The sequence below is a fragment of the Scomber scombrus genome, chromosome 4, assembly GCF_963691925.1.
Source record: "Scomber scombrus chromosome 4, fScoSco1.1, whole genome shotgun sequence".
Classification (NCBI taxonomy): Eukaryota; Metazoa; Chordata; class Actinopteri; order Scombriformes; family Scombridae; genus Scomber; species Scomber scombrus.
The window spans coordinates 4521078-4534404 of NC_084973.1; positions in this window are offsets into that span (position 1 = coordinate 4521078).

A 13327-nucleotide genomic window follows, 5' to 3' on the forward strand; every position below is an offset into this window, starting at 1 on the left:
CAGTAAATTCTCTGATTCAGCTTTCTTAAATGTTAACATTACATGGTTTCTTAAGACCTCTATGACAGTAAGCTGAACACAGTTTATTGAACAATAGTTGAACAACATTGAACACAGTTGGTATATCCTGGACTCTGTGAAACTGATATTTTTCACCATTTGGTATTTTATAGACCAAACAACTTATGAAGACAATAATCTACAGATTAATAACATTGAGATTAGGTTGTTAGTTGCAGCCCTTATAAGAAGTGATGGGAAGCACTACAATTGTTTAAAGCAATATGCAAAACAATTATTACCAGTAGGTAACCAGGCAGTTAAACAAGCTAAACAGTACTGAGTCTATAGTCTAACTGACAGTAGAGTACTGACCAATCTGGCAAACCCCAGGTGGTTTCTTCTGTATTCTTTGGGGCATATGGACTGTAGTTTGGCATGTATGGGAACATGTCAAGGACAGCATGGATGTATGAGGGTTAGGGTTAGGGTTAGAGTTAGGGTTAGGCTTAGGGTTAAGGAGTCTATCATGGGTTTGTGGTGCTAAACCATCTCATCAGCTAGTGCATACAGTTCTACTCTGTTGAGTTAGTAACTGTCGCAATGTTTCCATTAGAAGGAAATTGCTTTTGTCAGGTTGAATTTGAAGATAACACAGATTACACAGATAATGGATTCATTTCTTGGAGGTTGTACTTAACAGTATAAACTTGGTACATATAACACTTGAAAAAGAATCAATAAAAAAACATTCATACTCTGGTTGGTGGTGTTTTGATTACCTAAGGGAAAAGAAAATCAATAATAGCATTAAGAAATTAGGTCATTAAGTCAGGTCCATGAGACTATGAAAAATATGATCCATAAAGATTTGGTGGGAAAAAGGAAATGATATCAACACTTTTTTTTTTCAATGATTGTGAATGTACTGAAACACCTTTGTAACCTACAGAGCACACGTTAACCACAGCCTAAAGGAGCAAAGGTGTGTGTGTGAGTTATTGAAAAGGGCGTTTGAGCGTGTTTTTCTTGTATTTCGCTTGCACCATTTTCACATTTATGAAAAGAAAAGGAGTGAGGTCATGCTCGTTAGTGTAAGCGTTAGGTAAGCCTGAGAATAATGACATAGGGTTTGGGATTATATTAAAGTTTGTTTTAAAGGCCAGGTATGGTTATAGTTATTTGTTGGACCGAGTATTAGATGTTAGGGATAAGTGAAGACATGTAACCATAGAGTATGCTTTTTTTTAAGTATAATCAAATACTTGGAGATATAGGTGTCAATGTGAGCACACTTCACTTTAGTCCACCACTTGATCTCAGTCTCTCTTCATCTGCGACACCTTAAACTGTAACACCGACCTGACGTGGTGGCGGCCGCTGAGCGCTCTAAGTGGTGACCCTTCAACCAGGAACATTTTAATTTCAACCTGTGACGGCACCCCGGAGACTTATCTGAATGTTAAGTACGCCCTCCAATCCAGGCGCTGTATGAAAATGTAATCAGAGCGCTATCATCTCCCCAGCAGAGAGGGGACTCACTTGACTCTATGTGGCAGGCGTTGGCGCTGGCCTCATTTCCCCTGCCAGCAGGTGTCCTCTCTGGATATAGTAGGCTTTACATGTGTAATTAACACATGGCCACTGCTACTTGCGCTGGCCATAGCCTTAGCCCTGCTCCTGTCACCATGACTTTCTTTTCTCTTTCTTTTCCTCAATTTATTTCTCCACCCTTTGACGAAGAGGTAAGAATGGACGGATGGCGTAAAGGAAAGATCTGCAGTGTTGGAAGGATACGGATGGAGTTAACAGCTTGCTGTGTGGGCCGGCTAATGCCTTAAAACCCCCCTCTAATGAAACCTGTAATTACCAGGGCTCCGTTAATCAAGAATGAAACAGAGGAGAAGCAGTGGGCTAATTGGGGCCGACGTGCTCTGTAATTAGAGTAATAGTCACACATTGCGATTTTATGAATGAATGACTTTGCCAGGTTTTTTTTACAAGGCTTCATTACATTGGATAGAGCTACCAGCGCTATTTGCATGCATGTATATAAAGGAGACAATATGTTACTGGTCATTTTTTTGTCCAAACAGCAGATTTTCTCTCCAGGCCTCCTGACTAGGCCAGTGTTAATTATGTGTCTGTGGCCGAGGATGTAGTGAGAGTGTGTGTGTGTGTGTGTGTGGGGGGTGGTGGTAGATAGAAGGCTTGGGGGAGGGAAGTCCAATTATTTTTCTCTTCTTTTCTTTTTTTGCCCCAAACCTTTTTTTCACCCGTGTGCTGCGAGCTGTCGGGGCAGGGAGGTGGATTTCTGTGTTTGTGGAGCTTGATTTGTAGAGTGTGGAAGGAATTCATCATTTGGTTTATCCTAAACATGAACTCTGACCTATTCTGATATGGCAATGGCAACAGCATCAGCGCCTGGTTTGGAAACACAAATGGTGTTGTATTTTCCTTTTATATGTCATTCTTTGAGGCAGGAAATGTGTTTTGGCAGTTTGCAGCTCCGCATCTTACTGTGAATTTTGAGGATAAATCTTTCCATAAAATGTCAGTGAACTGTAGGCCTCAGCATCAGTTAATTGTTGGAAAGTCCCATTTCCACTTAGTCACTTCATGTGTCTTGGGTAGATCAATCAGTCAATCTGAGGACCTCAGAGTACATGAGATTAAATATAATCTAATAAATAGGTAGGACCAAGACCATTAAGAGCTTCATAAACCAATAAAATGATTGTGAAATCAATTCTGATACAAAAAGGTAGCCAGTGCAAATTGGTGAAGTGTGGCTCTCTTCTGAAGCAAATGTAGTTGTGATAGCTTCTTTGTAGAAAGACCAGAAAGCAGATCATTACAGTAGTCAATCCTGCAGGTAATAAATGTGTGCAGTAGTGTCTCTGTAGTGGCTTGAGAAAGGAACGGGGAGAGATCAAAATCTGACAATGTTTTTCAAATGATAAAATGCATTCTTAGTGATATTTATAATGTGAGGGTTCAAAACTAAGATCTGACTCAAATATGACTCTGAAGTTGTTCACCTGTTGACAGGAGTTTAGTGCCAGTGCTTGCAATTTCACTTCATCAATGTTCTCTGCCATCCATAATTTGATATCTAGAATACCGTTAAAAAGGGCATCGATTGGTTCTGGAGCATTAGTAGACACGACAATGTAAAGCTATATATCATCAGCATAGTTATGGAAGTTGATGCTATGCCTCCTGATGGTGTTTCCAAGTGGCAGCATAGAATGATTGAAGGGAGTAGGACCTAAAATTGGACAGTGAGGAACACCACAATTCATTTTGTAGTTTTTAGATGAACATTCATCGATGTTTGCAAAAAACGTTTCCATCGCTAAGATAAGGCTTGAACCAATTAAAAACAGTACCAGAGAGGCCAATCAAGCTGTGAAGTTAGTCTAGCAGAATTTAGTGTTTGAATGTATCTAAGGCTGCATGTGAGTCAGGCAATGCTATTATGGAGGGAATTCACATTTCTATATTCGAGCTGAGATCATTTACAATCTTAACTAGTGCTGTCTTGGTACTATGATTGGTCCGAAACCCAGATTGATACTATTCAAAAAATATTGTGATTTAACTGGTTAAAAACTAAATTCTCTAAAATTGTATTTAAAAGTTGTAGAATAGATATCAGTCTATAGTTTTTTTTTAATAAGTTATAAAATGTTTTTACAATAATGTGGGAATGGGATCTAAAAAGCAGGTTGCTGGTTTTAATTGGGAAATAACTGCCAAACATCTCAGCATCAACAGAGACAAATTTCTCCAGTGTTTCCCCATGTAAAAGCAAAGGTTCTAGGGGTGTTAAAATTAAAAAATATGCTGAGACTGAGGTAGATTCAATCTAATAGTGTCATTTTACTTCTGAAGTGGGCTGCAAAATCTTCACATTTGGAGTTGGAGGACAGACTGCCAGACTTTGTAAAAATCAGGTTAATTAGGTGGTCAGTGGTTGAGAAGAAAAACTTGGGGATGTTCTGGTTGTTGGTTATTAATTTTGAAAAGTAAGCCTGCCTTACCTTACTGTAAATAGTCAGCTATTGACGGAAAATTTGAAAGTTGATTGTTAATTTATTCTTTCTCCATCTTCTCTCTGCTGTGAGATATCACAGATGTAGAAAGTCCTGCTTTAATAACTCAGACTGCTGTATTGGAATGTCATTGGTCCCTGCATGGATAACGATCTTATGAGCCTCAGGGTGAGATTTTATTATGTGGAGAGATCCGAGGCACCAGCGGGCTCCAGGGCCCTTGAGACAGCTAGGGAGATTGGAGGAGAAGGCTGAGACCCAACACCCAAGGGGGAGGAAATCATCAAGGTCAAGGACATCATATTTATTCTCATAGTGTGGAGGTGCATGCAGTACCCACCAGGGACCAGGTCTCCAGGTGGGATGGGGTGGAGCTGACCAGGGCCTTAGGCTTAACTCCAAATTATGTCCAGGAGTCACTGGGGAAGGTAGCTGGAGGAGGGGAAGGGAGCAGTGACATCAGGCACCTGGGTATAGCAGGTCTGTTGGTGCAGGAATGAAGATGATTGTGGGGTGACGGGTAATTCACGGAAAGAGCATGAAGTATCAAAACTTACTGACATGGGTCCAACTAGTTGACCCACTGCGGTGATTAGGCTTCAGTAAGCTTTCTGTAGCTCAATACCCTGCAGGTCGGCTACTGCACAGTAAGCTCCCAATGCTAACAATCTAAACATCTGCTGACTAAAAACCTTATACAGGGTTAAAACATGAAGATAAAACAACACGATTCTAAAAAGTGTGTCAAAAAATTCTAGCTTAAAACTAAATAAAACATCAATTCATGACAGAGCTTCAGTCTGACAGAGAAACACGCTGACACATGCACCAATGGGATTCACAGTAGTAAGGAACATCAGAAAATCAATACAAGGGTCAGAGATTTGGCTGCATCGATAAACGACCACAGTTTCAACCAAAATTCTGCACAATATTCAAGAAAGAAAAAAAACACACGGCTGTTAAAAACCGATGGCCCTCTCTATCTTTCACTGCACTGTGATTGTAGGTCCTCTGTGTGTTGGTGTGTGACTTGCCTTTATCCTGCTGGTTTCGCTACTTTTCCCAATCACACACCTATTTCAAACCGTCCACCACATTCCCACACTGAAAGACATGTCAGTACCACAGCGTTCACCACTGCCTGACGATTACATTTGCAGTCTTCAAAATGTGCAGCGGTATTATCAAATATGACGAGGGAACCACACATATTGCTTCTAAATTATGAAGGCTATGTGTGCGCTGACAGCAAAGTTACTGTATGGAGCTTTAACTCATGGTGAGAAACACTAGTGTTAGCATCTAGTGCTACTACCAACTGACCCCCAGCTGATGATTCCATACAGTGTTATTGAACATAACATTCAGAGGGATGAAACTGACCCAGAGACCATGGTAAACAATACACAGTTAGCCGCATTTTAGCAGCTAAAAAGATATCCAGTGTATCACTGCCCATGTTTGCTACATAGCAGAAGACATACTTTTCTGCAGTATTTATGGTTTAGTATTTGAAATAAGAAACAAATAAATTATTTATTGTTTAATTTTATCTCAGTGACATGACGTGAAATGTCTTAACTGGTATGGGAGTAGAGCTTCGCATGTAATAAGCTTACTACCTACGAAAACCATGGGACCAGAGGGACGAGTGAAATAGTGACCAGATGTGACCTGATGGGGTTTGACTTGTGTGTGTACCTACAGTACAGTTTTCTCCTAATGAGCGGAAACTGACCCTGTAAAGTGGAACTTTGTTAAATAAAGACAAAATAAATGTATTGTCCTGTGAGGTCTCAGTGTTTTGTCTGACTAAGGCGATGCCTGATATTATATGGCATTATATTCATCTAATTACAGCCTGTTGTCTAATTAAGTCATCGTAGGCCGCGTTAAATGTGGTGTGTAATTACAGCATAATTTAGTAGTAAGGGTAAAATAGTGTAAAATGGTAGGTTTTGGATCTGATATGACATTATTTATCTATATTACTACACTATCGATCTTGTACAATGTTTTTTAATACTGAATTAGGATATCCTATTTGTTTTCTAGTATCATTTGGTATAATAGTGTCTAATTATAGTATATTTTGAGTCTAATTACAGCATAATTTAGATGTATGGTGTCCAATTAGGGTATAACTGTGTTGGTTTACTGTCTAATAAATAACATATTATTTATAGTTTTTGTCAAATTTGATAAAAAGTTTTATAAGTGTCCTGTAAAATAAAGTGTGACCAAATTAACTCATAAGAACTCCACTGTGAGGACAGAGAATATTGTGCACATATGTATTTAATAAAGTATTGTTTGATTAACTGAGATAAATCTGACAATTATTTGCGATATTGGTTTCAGGTGATATGACACCGCCCAAGTTGGAGACACATTCTTGTAAGATGTTAAGGTGTACGTGTATCCATCTCTCTAAGAGGTGTACGTAATCTTTACTTTCCCGCTGTAGTACAGGGTTTGTTACTGTGATGGCACCTGAAGTCACACTGAAATTACACTGAAATCATCCATCATTTTCTCTGTTGCATGAGACAGGGAGGAGAGCATCTCGAGTGGTTCAACACTTGCAATTACACAGAAAGTGCACCGAGTTGTTGGCGCTGATCAAGCTTTTATCTGATGCTTGATCAGTGCCAGCGCTAAATGATCTGTGTGAGTGAGAGAGGATTGATTTGTAGGTCGTGAAGACGAATAAACTCTCTTCTCACTCTTAGTCCATTATTACAATTCATCCATGTGTTGATGTGATGTGTCTTTCTAGTGAATTCTTATTCCTCTTTTGGTGTTTTCGGGAGTTACCAAACAGATTCAGGTGCATTACCACCATCCTCTGGACTGACCCTTATTTGCATGTAGCCTGAGAATACCAAGATGAGATGGTTTCTGGGGGTTCATGAGACTGAGACATGAGAGGTACTATTCCTGCAATTGAGGGAGAAATGGAATAGGTACTTTACTTTACAGAAATGTAAAATGATTCAACCATAGAACCATCGAATCAATATGGCAGAGGATAGGGTTAACAAGACAATGTTTCTGTGGAGTTAATCACACAGGTCTCCACGGGCAAAAGAGATTTACTCAATCTTTGAGGAGGTGGACACGCACTACATTTACATGAATAATCTGTGTGGTAAAGTTAACTCTATTAGAAATAAGCTTTTGAAATGGCTTGAAAATATGTTGGTAAAACTGAAATGAAGGACATATATGCATATGAAATTTAAGTTTGCTCCTGAACCATATGTTACATCTCGGTTATCTAGAAGCCAAAGATCTTTAGTTGCCGGGTTGAGAGCTGCTATTCTTCCACTTTCACTTGAAGTTCAAGTCAAGTCAAAAACATCCAGGAGGAAAACAGATTGTGTGAGCGGTGGCATCTGTCCATATTATGATGATTTAAGAGAGTTTATGTTCCAACAAGTGGCTCGACTGAATCCTGAAATATTTTGGCGTTCTGATGAGCAAAAAATGGAGTTTCTATTTCATTTTGATGTATTTAAACTTGCAGGTTTTGTGCAGATGGACTGTTCAATTTATACTTTGTCTCATTTTTTGTATCTCTATATATTATTAATGCTGGATAATGATGATCTGATTATGATGATCTGATTATGATGATCTGATTATGTTACCTTATTTAATCTTGTTGGTCTTTATGGTTGTTATTTTAAAAAGTGTACACTGTAACTTTAACCCTGGCATGTATGAATTTGTGGTGTCTTGCAAGCCCATGTTGACTGGGCATATACATATGCATGACACAATAATTAAAAATCTCAATCAATCAAACAATCAATCAGTCAATCAACCAATAAACAAAAATGGATTGTGATCATGTATAGGTCTGGCCAATAGACACTCAAAAATGCGGCTAAGTGTAAAATGAAAGTGTCTTCAATAATAAAGTATCATGTTTCAAAAAGGTAAATAAAAATAAATAAAATCAGTAACCAAAATCTTTACATTTCTATGCATGCCTTGGAGGTTTTCCTCTGTTGCAGCCCCATTCCATAATTTGACACATTTATCATTTTCATACAAATTTGACAATTAACCATCAACTTGAATTTTTAGCCGATATAACTTTACCTAAACAGCAGTCACTGTGGCAATGAGTGATTCAGGTATAATGCAGTTTAACAATAAATTAAGTAGGGAAAAGTAATTCAGTCATTTTAGCCACACAATAATATACATCTGCAGTTTTCTAACATTAGCAACCAAAAGCTACCAAATAAGTGAGTATATTTAGCTCATGGGTTCATTTAGCTATTCAGCAAAGGTGTTTTTTTAATTGCATAAGAATTCAGCTTATCTGCATGAAGAATAATTTACTATTTCCTTCTTCAAAAGCTCCTTAGGCTCAATTTAATGCTCACAATGACATGGCTATATAACCAGAGAAGGATGTTTTTTAGGATATATGCTACAGTCTGTCTCTTATTCCCAGGACAGTTTTGTTGACCACAGAGAAGAGAGAGTACTGGCACCTCTCTCCGGTTTGGGTGCTTTCCTGTCGAGAGGGGAAAGGCCACAGCAGTGATTTATGGAAACCATCTGAGGATGCAGGTCTGCTACCTGTGGCTGATATCTTCTCTTCTATCTCGCCTCTCATTACCTCATTTGTCATGGCGTGACGCATCGCAACACCGTCCCCCATAAAACCCACTTCAAAAAGGGTGCTAGGCGGATCGAGTTCCTTCCCCGTCCTCTGCTGCGACGGACTCAGATAGGAGCTGTAATCCCAATCACACCGGGCCATTGATCTCCACGGGACTTGGCTGACTGTAGACACAGGGGCCATGTATTGTGGTTGTAAAAGTCGACACACTACTAAAGACTTACCAGAAGGATGAATCAGCTACACAATAAAGGAAGTCTGAGTGTGACTCTAAAACAGGCTCCTTTTTCTTTTTTTTTCTTCTTCAACAGAGACTTGTAAGACATATTTTAAGTGTGATGTTTACATTCTAACTTATTAAAGACACATTGCCTCAAGCAGATGAGAGGTTATGAATACACTTACAGTAAGCGTGTGAGGAAATGTTTCTGGGCACCAGATTGTGAGTAATGTGTGTAAAAGCTTGCATGTGGAGGTATTTATCAAGGTGAAATAATACAGTAAGTGAGATATAGTGTATAATAAATTGCCGACATTATTAAAAGACCAATCTGAGAGGGTCAAAAGGAATTTATTGGTAGACTATCGATGTGAAATGAGTTGTTAGGTAGGTAGAGTGGCTGCATATGAAAGGATTTCATATAGGCTGCAGGACTAAAGTGGAGCATGTATGTGTATGATTAATATGAATATTACAATATAAAAAATTACAAGTAAAAAAAAAATATATATAAAAATGTAAAATTATGAAATGACATATCTTAAATGTGTTTCAGTTTTTACTTCTCTATGGAGACATTTCATTTCATGGTGGTAGGGGTTATCCCTATACCCAGGGAAGGGAAGGTTTCTTTGGAAATGTAATGAAAAAAATGTCCCAAATGAATATTTCAGGGTAGATTGAAGCCCTGGCTTTTGACTTTCAAATATCACGTCATGTTTTGGAACTTTGACCATGTTTAACTTACATATCTGACATCATAAAAGAAAATGTGCTCTTTAATTTGCAGGGTTAGGAAGGTTACTTTGGAAATATAATATGTTACAGATTACTAGTTACTCTATTTAAAGTGTAATAAGTAATGTAACTATTTCAATGATTCATCAAAGTAATGTAACTTATTACATTTGATTACTTTTTGATTATTTTTTCTAATTTCCTAACAAATGTTCTCAGCTGTTAGGATAAGTGTTCCCATTAAGCACCAAAATCTAAGTCCTGCTGTTTTTCATGGATACTGACATGATTTATAAGAGAGATCATTTCACTCCATGTCTAGCATGGCCTTAATTGGTTCTGTGACATTTAAGCCCATGTGTGCTCCAAATAAGCCCACATCATGATTTATTTACTAAATGAAGTATTGATTTTCAAATAATTAAAAACAGCAATAAATGTATTGAGTAACATGTTAAATATTAGAAAATGATGAAAAAAGTTTTTCTCAGTAACTGTAACAGATTACAGTTACCACACTGCCTATACCTTTCCTATTATACTTAGTTTATTTGTTATGGGAGTCATTTTATAGCAAACTCTTATATACCACAGTTTGGATGCACAGATATCGTAGTAAACAAGATGTTTCCATTGAATGTGCATTTGTGTCGAGCAGAATAATACACTATTGACATTCTTTTCTGGTAGTAGGGGGATATTTTACAAGGCACTTCACAGATTCATTCCCAGCATGCAGTGTGATCCCCTCTGTCTGTCCTTACTGTAGGTAGTCTGGAGCATTCCCCCCTGAGCTGTGTTTTAATGTGCAGCCACTTCTCTCGATCAGGGACATCTTCAAAGGCAGTGTAATGACACGGTGAGCACACCTCTGCTTCCTCTTCCTCCACGGCCAACAAAACAACAGGGATCTTTCTCTTCGCATCCGCCTCGGCAGCCCTCGTCGCCCAGCACATCCAGTAATGGACAGGGCACCTCAATATGCCCCCCCCACCCACCCACGCCATCCCTCCTCCTCCTCCCTTCTTGTCTCGCCCTGTTTTCTGTTTCCCACTCCATGCTCTCGGCAGTCAACATCCTCCATCAGGCTCAGACTATTAGGACTTTCATCTTTGCCTTGTCATTTACTGGAGAGGCTTGTGCTATTTACACGTAGCTCGCTAGTGTTTTAGCTTTACCCTCCGATGTACGAACCGGACCTCTTTATGTATCTGAGTGTGTTGTGTATCCGCGGTTATACAACAGGACTTTGGCGGTGCATTCACTGTGCTGTTGGTTTAGCGGTACACTTATCAGTGCCACCTGCTCTTGGAGTAGCCTCTTAATTATCAGATGAAAGGCAGTGAAAAGGTGCTAAGTGGCTAGGAGCTGCAGCAGCACGCTACTGGCCTTTGATCCACTCGGCCCCAGCCTCCCCGACAGCAGCCTGCCTTAAATTAAATATGGACAGACATCTCTCTTTGAGTTCAGCTCTTTTTCCCTTCATAAGCTGTTGCCTTTTTTTGCCCATTGCATTCTGTTTGATGTGAGTGACTGGTTAGGCCGACAATGGATAGCAGTGTGTGTAGGAAGGAGCGGTTGGCTAATCGAGGGCCGGAGTCTCCCGCCGAGTTACCTGGAAAGGTCTCGGCTCTCCCCGGACCAATCAAGCCGGCTGTTAAGTGTCGCCTATAATAAGAGTGTGTGTATGTGTGTGTGTATGCGTTCCCCGAGTCTGTTTGATGTATTATTTGTGCGCTGATTTATCTGATGTTAGAGTAAACACCAGACCTCATGCTTCCTGGGCTTGCAGACTCTGAACGCCGTCTCCTGTACGCGGAGTGCTGGATCTGGTCTGGTCTGGCTCCGGACTGTCACGCCACCTCTGTCTTGCATTAGACCAGAGACTGTTTATGAGTGCGGCGGGCAGATCTAGCTGAAACAGTCGAGGTCTTGTGTCACCAGATGTTTTATAGGGCAGGCGGCGTAGTGGAGGCAGGCAGTAAGCAAGGAGGCAGAGGGGGGCCGGCGCTGGCTGGGCCAACAGTCAGGTGCTCTGGGTGCCCTTTTATGGGCCAGTCCACTAATGAAAGTGGGGTTCTGGGACCACTGTAGAACATCAGAGGCCACTCCACCCCACCAGACCCCCACCAGACCCCCACCTCCATCTACACAGGAATGTCATAAAGCTTTAAGAGATCCCCCCCCTCCCTTTCATTATTCACTTCCGCCTCCCCTTTCACTCAGCTGTCCTGTCCACTGATTGATAGGTTTTCATTTGTTGTCATGTTTTCAGGTGGCTGCTGAAGTGTCGCCTTCACTTCGCTGGGGTGCCACAGGATGGGAGCAATAAGTTATCATTAGGCAGATGAAGTGTGAGATGTTCCCCCAGAGGAAGCGAAGTCAGAGGGGTTTGATAAGGGAAGTGAACGTGATAGCCGTGATAGAGCGCAGCACATGGAAGTCTGGAGAGGCACCGGCCACATATGGAACAGATAAAGGGAGTGTTTCTGTGGTCAACTGTGTGATGTTGACACTTCAGAGACCTGCTGGTGTAAAGTAGCCACAAAGAGGACCTTGGCGTACTCTATCTCTGCCATTCAGCTTCTATCCACCAGTCAATCCATTTGTCTGTGGTTAATTTCAAATGTTCATCCTTAGGGAGAATAAAGGGATGGACCCTTGTGAAATTTGATCATTTTTACTGTCTACATGTCTGAAGTCACCATCATCATGTCAAGTCTTTGAGGGGCCAAACAATGTGGTATGAGACGGGATTGAAGATATCTATAGATGACACAGATAAGACCAAAGGTAAGATCTTGACCCTGTAATCCATCTTTGCTTTACTGAAGTCAATTTTTAAGTTTGATGGTTATTTGTTGAGGTGGGAAAAGTCATTGTCGAGACATGTGAGTCCTAATTCAAGTCCAAGCCCTACATTTTGTATTTAATGTTTTAAGTAAGTTACTGGGCAACTGCAACTTTCTCTTCTGCTTCTTCATGATTGGCTGTCATGGGATTAATTGCAAGTATGTGTTTATATGATAATAAACAGTTGATTGGCTGCACTCTTTTTCATGAAATAATTTTTAATGTTCTGGCTTGGTGTGGATATCAATTCATTCCAAGATCAAGGGTCCATGGTGTCAAAATGGAGATGTCTTCTTTGTTCCAATAAGTTGTGTGTAAAGTCTCGTCCCAACTTCACGTCATGAGACTCAAGTCCACACCTCTGATTAGTTTGGAAGTGGTGCTGGAAGTCCACACGAAGTCTGTAGAAAGTGTGATGAGACCCCTTGGGGATGAGTTGTGGATTTAGACCGACAAGGTACGCCAGATGTCAAAGGTCTTCACCCGTACTCTCTTCAATTCTTCAAGTGCGGGTATACCCAAACATTTGGCCTGAGTTCTAATATCGATCCATCCAGGCCAAACTCCTCTTCCTGCTGACCCGCCACTCCCTGCTTCCTCTCTGGCCCCAGAAAAACCTCCTCTCCCTCTCTTGCTGAGCAGCTTTGAACTGCAGCATGTCTCACATGCCTCCTCACCCCCACACATTTCAGCCCCATGCATCACAGCAGCTTAACTCCCATGTAAATCAGCAGGTCGAGAAATACATCCTCTGCCAGGTGCATACACTTAGCCAGCGCTGCCTGACTGGTGTTGAGGAAAGAGGGCATGTGG